We start from the raw sequence: 15067 nt of genomic DNA on the forward strand, positions 1-15067 counted from the left end.
ATCACCTCATATGCTTATGAAAGCTGGAAAATAAATAAAGGAGATCACAGAAAATGTATTAATTTGAATTATGGTGTTGGTGAAGAATATTGAAAGAACTGTGGACTGCCAAGAGAACAAACAAGTTTGTACACCCAGAATTCTCTTTAGAAGTGAGGATAGACATAAGGAGAGACCAGTCCCTGGAAAAGGACATCATGCCTGGTAAAGGGTCAGCAAAAAACAAAAAAACAGGAAGATTATCAATGAGATGATGTGATATAGCGGCTTCAACAATGAGCTCAAACATAACAGATGTGAAGCTAGTGCAAGACCAGGCAACGTTTCACTCTGTTGCCCACGGGGCCACTCTACGCTGGAGCAGATGAAACTGTACCTAACAACATGAACTGTAACCCTACTCTTATTTATACCCATACCTCACTTTTCAACTATCCTATTATCTGGCATTTCACATGTATAATCATAGTAAAAAAATCTAATTTTTTTATTTTGCACATTAATGACATACCTCTGATAGTAACTAATGCTAAAGCACAAGGCAAGAGTAACACTGGCTGGGATGGTCAAAGTTATGTGTCAGCATGCCTGGGTCATTGCATCAGGCCAGGTTGTCTCGAGAAACCAACCAAGAGACCCATCTAGGTATAAGAAAGAACTTTATATGAAGAACGTATCTTATATCAAGAAGGCATCCCAGCCCAGTGCAACTCAAGTCAAGTCTGATGCTCGACAGGGGCTTCTTCAGAGTCACGAAGCCGCAGGCAGACAATGCAGAAAGGTGAAGCATGATGCATGAATATCACTGTCTGGTGGGTACAAATGTGCATGGATCCAAGGTTGGTGGAAACATGGCAAGGCGCCAACAGCTCCCAGGGTCAGGTGGCCTACATGGGACCATCCCTGCAGGCAGGCAGAGTCCCAGCAAGCAGGAAGGTGAAGGGGCAGAAAGAAGAGTGGGTGGAGGTCCCAACTTTTGTCTTATAAGAAGGTTACACCCCCAAGGAGGCATTTTCAGGCTGCCACCTATTGACATTGCCACCTATTATATTATTTCATATAAATTCAAGTTGACATAAAATCATCCAGCTACCACAGCCATGATTCTCAGTAATGTGGCATTTATGTAATGCTGCAATTCATAGTTATATAATCATGTTATACAGTGGTGTGGTTGGTTAGCATCCATTTTGTGATTTGGTGTAGTTGGTCTCTATTTTCATATAACACTGCTTTTCACATAATGATCTGGTCTTTGAAACATAACCATGTCCACAAGTGAGTAGCCTTGCAGAAAGAATAGTTTTCTGAGGAGGTGGCAGTTGAGCTGAATCTTGAAAAGTCAGCTGGAATTAGGGAACAAAGGAAAAGCAAAGGTATTATTACCACAGGTGAAGCATGGATAAAGGTCTGGATATGTGGGCAAAGTGGACTAGACAGGAACCCGTGGTACCCTGTGTGTCTTGGACATAAGGCACACGAGAAGATAAGGAAGGAGATAAAACTGGACATGCATACGGTGGGCATCCTCTTCCAGACCAGGGGAAACAAGTAAATGTTTAAGGGGAGCAGAAACATAGTTCAATTTGTATTTCACGAAGGGGACTTTAGAGAAAATGTGAGACCAGATACAGGGAGACTGTTGTAGGCATATCGTTGGTGGCTAACGGATCTAAGAATGAACAGAAGATGGACAAGAGATTTAGAAAATTGGACAGGCTTAGTGATGAATTCGATGTTGAGTGAGGACGAAGAAGAAATCTAAGATAACACCGAGATTACTGATTGAGTTTGTTGGGTGAAAAGTTACTATTAATCAGAAATAGGATCACAGAAAGAATGTGATTCTATTTTATTTTCTTCAAGTTAAAAATCAAGGTCTTCCTACATCATCCTATAATGATTTCTCCTTCATCAAGCTCCTTTGGTATTAATGTATACAAACTGTACAGCACACCAAAGCTTATTCATATCTCTTAGGCCCCTCCAGGAAACAGATGACATCTTCAAAATGTGTCATTGAAGAGAGTCTGTTGATGGTACTATTCACAGAGCTATAGGTAGAGTTTAGGGCCAGCAATGAGGGCAGTGAACCCTCTCAGCTCTGGTAATGGCAAGGAACTCTTAACTCCCTCATCGGTTCTCCAACATAACCACTCCTCCCTGAAGGCTCTTATATTTGATATTTTCTCTGCTTCAAATGCTCTTTTCCCAAAATACCTATATACCTGGGCCTCTTGATCTGGTTTATCTAAAATTGCTTGGGGGAAAAAAACCCTCAATTCCATCTTCTTAGATTCATTTCACTTCCCAGTCATTATCGGAGACCCCGGTTAGCATGCTCAGCTGCTAACCCAAATCCTGGTTGGAGTCCATTCAGCAGCACTTTGAAAAACAAGGGCTGGTAACCTACTTCCAAAAAAACTAGTCATTGAAAACCCTATGGAGCACAGTTTGACTCTGTAGCCATGAGCAGGAATTGACTCAACAGCAACTGGTAAGCACATATCACTGTAATATACCACGTGTTTTACATGCTTATATGCGGTCTGTCTCCCTTCGCGAGTGTAAGCATCATGGGAATAGTGGTTTGGAACTGTTTTCTTCACTCCTGTGCCCTAGCACCTAGTGCAGTGCTTCTCATCTGTGCTGTCAGCTGGCATCAAGTCGATTCCAACTCACGATGATTCCATGTAGGCAGGGTAGAACTGCGTCATAGGATGTTCAAGGTTGTGGCCTTTTGGAAGTAGATTGCCAAGCCTGTCTTCCAAGGCATGAATGAGTTCGAACCACCAAACTTCCAGCTAGTGGCTGGGCTAGCAGTCAAGTGCTTACTCATTTGCACCGCCCAGGGATTTTTGCTTCACACATTTGTTGTTATTGTTCTTGTTGTTTGCCCTCAGTTGGCCCTGACTCATAGTGAACCTTTGGACAACAGAACCAAACGCTGCCAGGTCCGCAAGTATCTTCACAATCATTGTTGTTTGAGACCATTGTTGCAGACACTGTGTTAATCTATCTTGTGAAGGGTCTTCCTCCTTTTTGCTTACCTTCTATTTTACTAAACATGCTGTCCTCTTCCTGGGTTTGTAAGGTGTTAATAAAGAGTTGTTGAACAAATATTAGCAGTTCCATACTACCCAACTGAGAAGTAAGCATAGACTATATATATGTATGCATGTGTTGTGTATATGCCTGACTCCTGAAATATTTTGCAATTATCTTATAATACAAGATGGATAGATGGCCACATTTGCTCTGTATAGCCTCATGAATCTTTATCTACCTCCCGTGGTTTCAATGAACTAAATTAGCATAGCCTTTTGCATCCCAAAGTTCTTGTGTTCCTGATGACAGTTCAAAGATTAGCGGTGGAGCTGAATAAATCACCAGGTTTCATTTTTTTAATTATGTAAACTCTGTTAATTTCCTTTGTTCTGGTTCTGTGCCCACAGACCAACATTACAACCTATAATTAACGCATCCATTCACATAAGATAATTCACTGAGCATCTACTATGTACCCAAAAAAGTGAACATCTAGAGATGTGTACCAGTGAACAAGAAAGTAAATGGCCAACCAAACCAGGAAGGGCACAGGAAACCAAGACTAATTGGAGGTGACAGGATCTGGAGTTTCAACTGCACTGAAGGAGTAGAAATGGAGTCCTGTCAGGAAGGCAGGAGGCAAGAATGTGCTAACTTCCATAAAGTGACATCTGAATGTTCCCATCCATCCATCCCAAGTCAAGGACCCCAAATTGCAATATGCCTGAGATATGGATAGAAAAAAAAAACCATTGGAAAGTTTGGAACCCTTGATAGTGTACTGTGGAAAACTTCAAGTTGAAGGACTGAATAAAATGACAAATCCTTAAGGACCCCACTAGAGGTAAAGTAGAAGCCCTTACCATTCGTGTGGCCTCTACAATCTAAGATAACCAGAGGGGAAACCCCACAGATCAACATTCCATAGAAGATAAATTCACAGGCAAACGTACAGAATAAGAAGCTTTAACACAGGAGTTCCAGAATGAGATAATCAAGAGAATGAGAAAGGAAACATTCGAGGATAGAATGGCTGAGAAATATTCAGGAAATGAAAGAAACAAAACAAAACAAATTCATCTAGAAAGGTCCAGGACAAAAAGGCCGAATGTAGAATATGAGAGGTGTTTGCAGCACAGATAACTAACAAAACTCACTAGTCTAGATGGAACGCACATGGAGTTTCTATGAGACAGTAAGAGACAGCCCAATAGAAAATAGACTGAGACTTAACTGCGCCAGGGTATGTAAAACACTCATAGCCATGTTGTTCACAATAACCCAAACTAGAGACAGCCCGAGTCTTCCTCTATAAAAGCTAATAAATAAATGTGGGTGGAGTAACACAACAAAAAGTGCCCTTACACCATGGGTAGATCTTACTATTGAACACTTGGTATAGACCGAAAGCATACATTCTGGGTGATTTCATCGTTAAAAAGTAAAAAAACAAAATAGACAAAACTAAATTACACTATGTAGTGAAATAGACAAGAGTGGTAAAATTATAAGAATAAATAATAGATAAAAACCAAGATAGTAACATTCATTTTTTTGTTTTCTTTTGCTTTTGATGGGGGGTAAGTTATTATTGGAAGGGGGAATGTCGGGACTTAAGGAATTCTGTTTAAAAAGTTGAACACTTATTTTTTAAACTGAGAAGGGTGTGAATATTTTCTTTATAATATTTGATTTAGTTACACATTTATTATTACATACTCAAACTCTTCCTTGTACATACTTATATTTATACTTCCTTCTGTGTACTATAGCTCACAATTCAAAAGAAATGCTTAAAGAAATGTCCAGAGAGTGCTGAGTAGGACTAAATCTACCCAAAGACATGTCACAATGAAACTGCAGGGTGAGATGACAGAAAATCCTGGATAAGAGGAAAATCCTAAAAGTCACCAGAGAAAAAAATCAGATTACTTACAAAGAGAAGCCAAGATTTGGAGAGATTTCCCAGTGACCTCAGCAGCTATCAGAAGAGATCATGGGAATATCTTTAAAGGTACAAGGGGAAATAAAGCTGAAATTAAATTTTTAATTAACACAGATTTGAAATCACACACACGGATTCAGATGGACTTGGGTACAAATTCTGATTTTCTTATTTAGTGCTATTAATATCTTTATGTCTTTTCTCATTTGCAATTTCTATTTCACATATTGTGTATGGATTACATAGCATGATAGATGGCACCTGCTAGGTAGTTTGACTGGGAGCGCTCTCTGACAAAATTCTAAAAATCTACTTATATATTACTTCCGTGAAGGGTAAGAAGCCCAGGTGGCACAGTAATTAAGTACTCGGCTGCTAACCCAGAGGTCAGTGGTTTGAATTTATCACCTACTCTTGGGCAAACGATTTGGCAGTGTGTTTTTGTAAATATTTCAGGCTTGGAAACCCTATGGGGCAGTGTCATTCACCTGTAGCACTGCTGTGAGTCAGAATGAGCTTGATGACATCGGGTTTAATGAAGGATGCCATTGAATGACAGGGAAAGTGTCAGACTTGGGCAGAGAAAGAGGAAAAGACTAGTGGACACAGAAACCCTGACATCAGCTCAAGGAGAGTACATCAAATACTAGCTTATTTTTAACTTAGGGATATAGGAACTAAGTTTTGTTGCTAATTATTTAGGAGGTGTTAGAAAGTAGTTTCAAAACCCAACTGTTCTGATAAGTTCTGAGCTTGTGTAGGTCTCCAGGCATGTTCCAAGGACAAATGCTCTCCCATACACCTTCCTTCACAGATTTAGGATTGTGATTATGCGTATAGTTGTGGACTCCAGAAAAATTGGACTTCGATTCTGACGTTGTCATTTATTAGTTATGTTATCTGAGGTAATTAACACAGCCTAATTTGCAAATGGAGATAATAATATTCATTTTATATATATATAGAGAGAGAGAGAGTTATTGTCATAACGAACCGCAAAGATCGAAAGCATTTCTACTGTTGGAGAAAGCTGTGCTAGAGAGTGCTGGTATGGAGCAGACATCTGGATGCAGGAGTACTTTTGAATGGGCATAACAGGAAAAGAGTATCAACCATTACTTACTAAACTCAGCAGGCAAGTCACATTTACTTGTAAGTTAAATAAAATCTCGGAGGTGTCTTTCTATCCAATCCTAAAACATTTTGTCAGTTCCACCTTTAAAACATATCTGGAATCTGACCTCTTATGCCACATTACCTGTGCCCTGACTTGGGCAGTGGCTTTTTTTTTTTTTAATCTTTCATTGTGAATTGGGGGAAGGTTTACGGAGCAGATCATCAATTTTATATCTAACAATTCACGTGCATTTTGCTTCATTGATTTCAATCCACTTAATGTAATAGCACTTTTCCACTTCCTCCCTGTTTCCTATTTCCAGTCTTCCTCCCTTCCTAACCCATCTGAACTTTGACCTTGGGCTAATGCAGCCCTTTGGTCTTAAGTGATTGATTATTCTAAGAAGTAGTACCTCCCTAGTATTATTGTCTGGCCTTATAGATTTGTTGGGAGCCTTTTTGGAGTACTGGTTATGTGCTGTGCTGCAAACTGGAAGGTTAGCAGTTCAAAACCACCAACCCCTCTTCAAGAGAAAAAACGAGGCTTTACAATCTCTGAAACCGACAGGGGCAGTTCTACCCCCTCCTATGAGTCGGAATTAACTGAATAACAATGAGTTTTTTGTTTTATAGGCTTGTCTGTTGTTTAGCTGAAAACTTATCCAGGGTGTGAGTTCATTTCCAAACCTGAAAAGTGACTAAGGGCAATGGCTTCTTAACTTGTGTCCTTGTAGATTGTGCACTTTCTCTACTGATAACCTTCCTGGGATTTCCCATCATGTGCAGAGTAAAAACTAAGGCCCTCCAATCCTTGACATGATCTACCCCAGTCCTCACTCTCTTTAACTCTCTGCCTTTCATCCTCACTCAGCTCCACCTCTATCAGCCTCTGAGGGTTAGAACACAAACCACCCACTCCCACCCCGGGGCCTTGTGCCCCTGCTCACTCTTACTTCATTCAAGTGTCTGCTTAAATTAATTCATCTGAGAAATCTTTCCTATAGTCTGTACAAAATAACTGCTCCCTCCCCCTCTCCACTATTTATCTTGTCTGCTTTCTCATCGCCCTTATTATTCTCTGGCACAGTACAACCTACTGATGTGCATATTTTGTTTTTCCGCCTTTCCTAGAGTGTGGGGGCCGAATACGGGTAATATATTCAATGTGTTGCCAAAGAATACAGGCTGAAGCCAAACAACTTGGGGTCAAATTCTAGATCCTTCACTTACTGGTTGTGTGGTGTTAAGTGATGGTTAGGTACTCTTAGGCAAAATAATAGTATGTGCCTTATGAAGTTGATGTTAGAATTAAGAAGTTTAATATAGGTAAGGCACTTAGAATCGTGTTATATAACCGCATCATATTTAGATCATTGGTACCTTGTCAACTTAGGTAAACTAAAGTGTGTCTAGAATTGTCTTCCCTGTATGGTTCTAGATTAGAGATGATGGTAAGTTTTAGCCAAGATTTAGATTGGCATTTCCCTAAGTGGGTGATACTGCTCCCTGGGAGTGGTTGGAATGATCCAAAGGGACTGCAAAAGCAGATACCTACACTGGATCCTTGATTATGGGCTGGAATATAAAACTTTTTAATTGTTGGGGTGAGGGGAACATTGAGAAATTTTTGTTTCTAAAAAGGAGGCAGTCGGCCAAATATGTTTGGGAACCTGTGACTTAGAGGGTGAAGTAGTACTTCTGCTTTCTTGCTTCCTGAAGATGAATTCAAATGGTCAGGAAGTGAGAACACAGTTCTGTTGATTGGTTCGGGGCAGCTCCTCCAGCTCTCTAGGAGCAGCTCCCCACGGCGCTTCCCACACGGCCCCACAGAGGTAGGAAGTGGGAAGAATTACAAGTCGGGCAATAGATAACATCATGGTAAATGGAGAAAAGATTGAAGTGGTCACGAATTTCATCTTTCTTGGATCCACAATCAATGCTCATGGAAGCAGCAGTCAGGGGAACAAAAGGCATGCTTCATTGTGTGAATCTGCTGCACAAGACCTCTTTAGACTATTGAAAAGCTAGGCTGTTACTTTGAGGATTAAGTGCAAGTCACTGTATTTTCTTTTTTAAAAAATCATTTTATATGGGGCTTGTACAACTCTTATAACAATCCATATATCCATACATTGTGTCAAGCACATTTGTGCATTTGTTGCCATCATCATTCTCAAAACATTTTCTTTCTACTTGAACCCTTGGTATCAGCTCCTCATTTTTTCCCTCCCTCCCTCATGAACCCTTGATAATTTATAAATTATTATTATTTTTCCATGTCTTACATTGTCCAATGTCTCCCTTCACCCACTTTTCTGCTGCCCGTCCCCCAGGGAGAAGGTTATAGGTAGATCATTGTGATCGGTTCCCCCTATTTCCCCCCACCTTCCTCTTACCCTCCTGGTATTGCTACTCTCAATATTGGTCCTGAGGGGTTTATCTGTCCTGGATTCCCTGTGTTTCCAGATTGTATCTGTACCAGGGTCCATCGTCTGGGTCCATTGTCTGGTCTAGCCAGATTTGTAAGGTAGAATTGGGATCATGATAATGGGGGGGGGGGGAGAGAGCATTAAAGAACTAGAGAAAAGTTATATGTTTCATTGGTGCTATACTGCACCCTGACTGACTCATCTCCTCCCTGCAACCCTTCTGTAAGGGGATGTCCAGTTGCCTACAGATGGGCTTTGGGTCTCTACACCGCACTCCTCCTCATTCACAATGATATGACTTTTCTTGTTCTTTGATGCCTGATGCCTGATCCGATGGACACCTTGTGATCACACAGGCTGGCGTGCTTCTTCCATGTGGGCTTGGTTGCTTGCAAGCCATGGTATTTTCAATTGTCTCCAAAGGAGAAACAAAAACCTTAAGAATTCATGACTTTTAACAAATGAATGCTTTGCATTAAAATGTCAAACAGGGTAAAAAGGTAAAACCAGAAGGAAAAAACCCTGTGCCCTGGAGTCCACGCTGACTCATAGGGACCCCTGCGGGCTTCTGAGACTAACAGTTTAGGGGAGCAGAAAGCCCGGTCTTTCTCCCACAGAGCTGCTGGTGGTTTTGAACTGCGGACCATGGGCAGAATTTTTCAAAAAACACTTTATAGAAATCATAATAAAATTATTTTATCTTCTACTTTGCCCTAAGTTTGAGACCAGAAACCTCTAGATAGAACCAAAATTGTCATACATTGCACAATAGCCTTCTACAATGTCTTCACAACCCTGCTCAGCCTCACATAACCTTAGCGGAAGCCCTTCCAGAACACACATGGCACACTTAGCCTTGATCTAAGTTTTGTTGTCTCTTGTTACCTTATGCTGTTACCACCCCCATCATCTAAGACTGGTCTACCCACTTCCCTATTCCTTGCCACGAAGATAAATGATTTCTGCCCAGATTCCCTACCTTTGCTCTGCAACCCCCAAGAGCCACCTTCCTTTGTCATTCTTTTTGGGTCCCCACCTGAGCCCCAAAGTCCTAATTCCAAAACGGACCCTACATTTTCTTCTCTCATCTGCCTTACCCGCCACCACTAGAAATGAGTACAATCCACATCCTGGACCTCCCCACGTCTGTGCTTTCACTAGAAAGTGTGCGCCTTCTTTTCCTATACATTCAAGTTCAGCTCAAATCTCTTCTCAAAGTCCTCATTTCTCCAATAAATTTCATCTTTCCGTACTGAGAACAATTTATCTAAACCTCTCTTTAGCTGTATGCTTTAATAGCCTTTTAGTTTCTGTGTTATAGTATGGTTTTCTCATGTCCTTGATGTATTTTCCTATGTAGATTATAAACTCTTGGCTGGTGAAGAGCTCACTGTCAAGTGTTAGCCATGCTTGAATTATCTTTGTGTTCACAGCCAGCCTGGCGTTTGTCACTGAGCAGTCACAGAAAGAATACATGAAGGAGCCCTCAATCTTCTTATAGTGCGGCACTCAACCTAATAGCCTCAAGGGAGCAAGTCATCCTGAATTGGGCAAACTCTGCAAAGCATCCCCGAAGATGCTCGGTTCCTCTCTGTGCATACATTCATAGGAAAAATCATAGTGCTCAGTTTCTCTTTGTTCAGAAGACAGGTGCACAGGACCCACCGAAAATTTAAAAACTGAATTAGCCCACAAAATAGAAAATAATCTTTGGCTATGATCAAACGGTTTATCGTGGCTGTTGTTTGGTCATTACCTCCCAAATCTAAAGCGTTCGGGGCATGTAGAATTCGGAGAGTAGTTACTTCATGCTTTTAGGTACCTGAAGACCACAACCCATATTACCTAAGGACAGCCTCCATTATTCACATTAGGTCATTATTTTCGAAGAAGTGAACATTTTGCTCCACCAATATTTGGTGATTTATTATTTACAGAAGAAGTTAAAACAAGAAAATACCAACACTTTCAAACAAGAAAACTTTTGGTAAGTTCTCTTTATGGTTACCATCTCTGGGGATTGGACACAATTCCTGTCTTTCCCTATTTGAAGAACTGTCGCAGCACGGAAATACCACTCCCCATCCCCACATGCCACCCCGCCTCCAAACTCAGCAGTGGAGGGACTCTGGAGACGAGTAACAAGAAAGAAACCAAAAAGGAAGAGCTGGACACTGGCCTCCATTAAGCTGACTCAACTGAACAAGCAGACTCGACTGCCGCCCTCCACTGTGGAGGGAGAGGCTCCAGTTCAGTGCTATCGTAAATTCAGGCCAGAAAGTGACAGAATATTGGCGTTTCAATCAAGAGAGCTGCAACTAGGCACACGTGCCCACACCCGTGCATGCCAGCCCAGGCTCTCACCGCCACACTCCCTGCCCAGCCCGGCGCTGTGTGTTGTTGAAAGCTTGGTGAAAGAAAGCCTGCAGGATATCCAGAGATCACTGACAAGATTCAAAGGGATGGAATTTTACAAATCCTTATGAAAGAAGCTAGAGTCCTTGCCAGTGGGAATTTGAAATATGTCCCTCTACTTCTCTGACTATACAGAGGGGGAAAATCATAAACAAGCTACCAAGAAAGTATATTTCCACAGAACCTACCCCCCTCAAGCTAAGTGCTCACTGTCCCCTCTTCTTTAAGAACTGGTAATCGTGACATTGGCGGGATAATATCCACCTGCCCTATACCTTCAATCATTTGGCAAATTATAAAACAGGGCTGTGTCACTTCACGACTGAAATAAGGAGGCAGATCAACATTATCAAATAAGCACACACAGTGCTGGGGTATAAGAAATGGGTCAATATTTCAAGTGCTTGCGAAGTGACACATTTTATGTTGAGCCACTTCTACTGGAGGGCACCCTATGATATTTCTTCCAATGCAGACATTCCATGAGAGTACAGTCCTCTGTGCACATTTGTAAAGTATTTATATCCCATCAGCTTTCTTGCCAGTAGGAAAATAATAGGCGTCCCTTGCACATACGCCAGATGGGTTTTATAATGGAAACCACAGCCTGTTTCTAAGTAAATTATTAAATCACCAGCTCTTTAATGAAATAGAATTGTCTGCACTGATCTCCCACATGAATGATGTTCCTTTGTAGAAAATGAATGTTCCAGAATCAATTCAACCACATGATTCAGGAAGAAAGTGGGAAGGCAGGAGAACCAGGTTTAGTGGAACTGACTGCCAGACACTGACGAGGTATTTGTTATATGATTTCACTAGATCGTAATATCAAGCCTGCAAGACAAGCGCCATTGCTCCCATAGAAGAGAGGAAAACATTCAAAAAGCTAGAGTCCTTGAACATGAAATTAAGAAGTGTTAGAAATGAATCTTGGAAATCTAGGTCTTACTAAAACTTAGCTCATTAAAACACTGTATTTAACAAAATTGGCCTAGAAAATTAAATATACTTAAATATACAAAATTAAATATCACTGTCAGCTTATGTCCATATACAGCTGATGTTGATTGGCAGCTTTCTATCACATGCCATATAAGCAAGGGGGTACCTTAGTACAGAGCTTTCTTAGTACGCATTTTCCCTGCCTGGTGATCATCGAGCAACTCTCTGAGTTAGTGCACTCAGTGGCGTCACCTGGGAGGGTTTTCCCTGGTCACAGTGAATTTTTTTCGTGAAAGCAGTTTCACTTGAATCTCATTTTTTGGATGGCCGACTTAAGAGAACAGCGTTAGACTGGGAAATTTTGTTTACTGCTGGAGAAAAATGCCACAGAAACTGTTGTGATGTTGAACACAGCTTAAAGACAGCACCACAGGAAAAACTCACGTGTATGAGGGGTTTTCTCAATTCAAAAAGGGTGAAATGTCAATTGATCACAAACCTCATTCTGGATGTCTGTCAACGTCCCAAATGGACGAAAATGTTGACAAAATTCTCACACTTGTGCTCGAAGACAATGGACCACTGAAGATGGAGAAACTGTCTGGGCTATATTGGAGCTCGGTTCAGCAAGTTTTATCAGAATGAGAAGGGTCATTGGGACATTTGTGCCTCAGGTTCTGACTGACCAGGAAAAGAAGGTCGACTAGAAGCATGCCGTGCTCTGAAAGAACAGCTCCAAAGCGACCCAGACTTTTTTTCCCAAGGCCATTACTGGTAGACATGGCGCTATTCTTATGACCCCGAAAGCAAACAGCAATCAAGCCAGTGGAAGACACCATTGTCAGCTTGCCCCCCAAAAGCTCATCAAGTGAAATCAAAGATCAAGAAGATGCTCGTTTGTTTTTTGATGTGAGGGGGATAGTGCATTTGGAATTCATTCCACCAGGTCAGACTGTTAATCAAGCTTTCTATTTAAAAGTTTGAAAAGATAGCATAACAGTGTGCCACAAAAAGGTCTCATTTTTGGCAGGTGGGGGACTGGTTTTGCCACCACAACAGTGCACCTGCTCATGCAGCCATCTCAGTGCACCAGTTTTTGGCAAAAAACATCATGCCTCTCTTGCCCTATGTACCTTATATTCACCTAACCTCACTCTGTATGACTTCTTTTTGTCTCCACAAGTGAAGAGGGACATGAAAGGACAGTTATCTGACGACATAGAAGAGGTAAAGACAAAAACAAGGAAGATGCTGTCAGCCATCCAAACAGCTGAATTTGAAAAATGTTTCCAAGAATGGAATCGCAGATTTGACAAATGTATTACATGTAATGGAGAGTACTTTGAACATGATAAGGTTGTTTTGTAAAAAAAATGTAATTACATCGCTTTGGAAAAAAATCCGGTTTGGGTGGGGAGGTACCCCCTCCTATCCTTAGTTATTTATGGTTAACAAAAAAAATTCACTAATCAAGAGTATGGCCCAAACCAGAAGTGTAATTATTTATTACAGACTAGTAAGTAAGCATATTTTCATATGGGTTTCACTACATCTTCAATATAATGAAAAATGTGAATGTTTTCATGACACATTAGTAAATAAGCACAAGTAGGCCCATGTTGACCTTATTTACTGAGTACTCTATCCCTGTTAGGGATTGTCAATTTGAAAAGAGGATTTAACCCTATAACGCCGAGCGCGACATTTTTGTCACGTTTAATTAAAACATATCTGGTACTGAAATTATAAAGCTTTGGAGTCAATGTCGACGAAGATATCGACAAAATCATTGCACTTTACTAATACAAAGGCGGTATACCGTTAGTCACGCATTTTAGCGGCAAAATGCTTGAATAGTGGCACATGTTTTCGCCAATTGTGCATTTGAGGTTAAGTGGTCGTTTGTGTTCAGTGCATTTTACGATAATTTTCAATTTAGTGAAGTTTTAGTGTTGATATTTTTTGTATACGTTCATTAAACTGTATTTTTTATGTCAAAGCGGTAATACTCAAAAAAACATTACATTTATTATACATTTCCACTTTTTCAAAACGTAACAAATTCATTACGTTCGTCTTTTGAATCGACGGTGACAAAAAATACCACAGTATAGATTGTGATTTGTTTTATGGAAAATGGCGAATTTATGATCTAGATGGAAGGAGTACAGACTCAGACAAGGAACCAGATGCTAATATGGATGAAACTGGCAAATAAAATGTGTATTATATTTAAAATTTTTGATTTTACAATATAAAATTTTAATTATATTGCTACTCAAACTATTTTATAACAATATTTATTTTTTCCCATGATAGGAAGTGAATATCCGCCCGATTATTCTGATTTGGATGAATCAGAAGACCTCATAGTTAGTAATGATAATACTAGTGAAGATGAGCTAGAAACTTCAATTGTTGAAGTTGAAGAATCAGTTCCAATAACTACAAGTTCAAAGCCATCTACATCAAGAAATCGAAGAATTCCTCTTCGGCAGCACATTTCTGGAGACAGTACAGCTAGACCTATACCTGAATGGTTAAGACAAATAGATTCTTCTGGGGTTAGTACAACATCCTGTTGAATATTTTAGACATTTTTTCTCGAAGGAGATCATTACTCATATTGTCAACCAATCAAATCTTTATGCAATCCAGCAACATCCCAATAAATCTCTTGCACTGAGTAGGCAGGAACTTGAGCAATTTGGGGTACACTGCTTGCTATGTCAATGGTGAAGCTCTCAAATTCATGTTTATATTGGAAGAGCAAACTAAACTTTCCTATTGTATCGGAAGTGATAAGTGGAGATAGATGGGAAGATATAAAGTCCAACATTCACTTCAATGATAATTCACAAATTCCCCAAGTCTGCAAGAGTTCAAAATGAGCATCGCCGAAGCTCTTCTTGAAGGAAAAAGTAATCGACCAACAACAAGAGGACGGCCTTCTGCTAGCTTTCCTGATGCTGAGTTTGCTAACAGAAAGAGAAGCGGTCCTGCCACCAAAAGTATCCCTGGAAGAGACACCCGTTTGGATGGTCTTCGCCATTACCCTGAGGTCACAAACAGAGGAAGATGCAAAAATGTAAATTGCAAGAGTGCACCAGTATCTTTCTGCAGCAAATGCAAAGTTCATCTTTGTATCATGAAATAAAAAAATTGTTTT

Source organism: Echinops telfairi, unplaced genomic scaffold (genome assembly GCF_000313985.2).
Source record: "Echinops telfairi isolate 266 unplaced genomic scaffold, ASM31398v2 ScPeMD7_7;HRSCAF=31, whole genome shotgun sequence".
Classification (NCBI taxonomy): domain Eukaryota; kingdom Metazoa; phylum Chordata; class Mammalia; order Afrosoricida; family Tenrecidae; genus Echinops; species Echinops telfairi.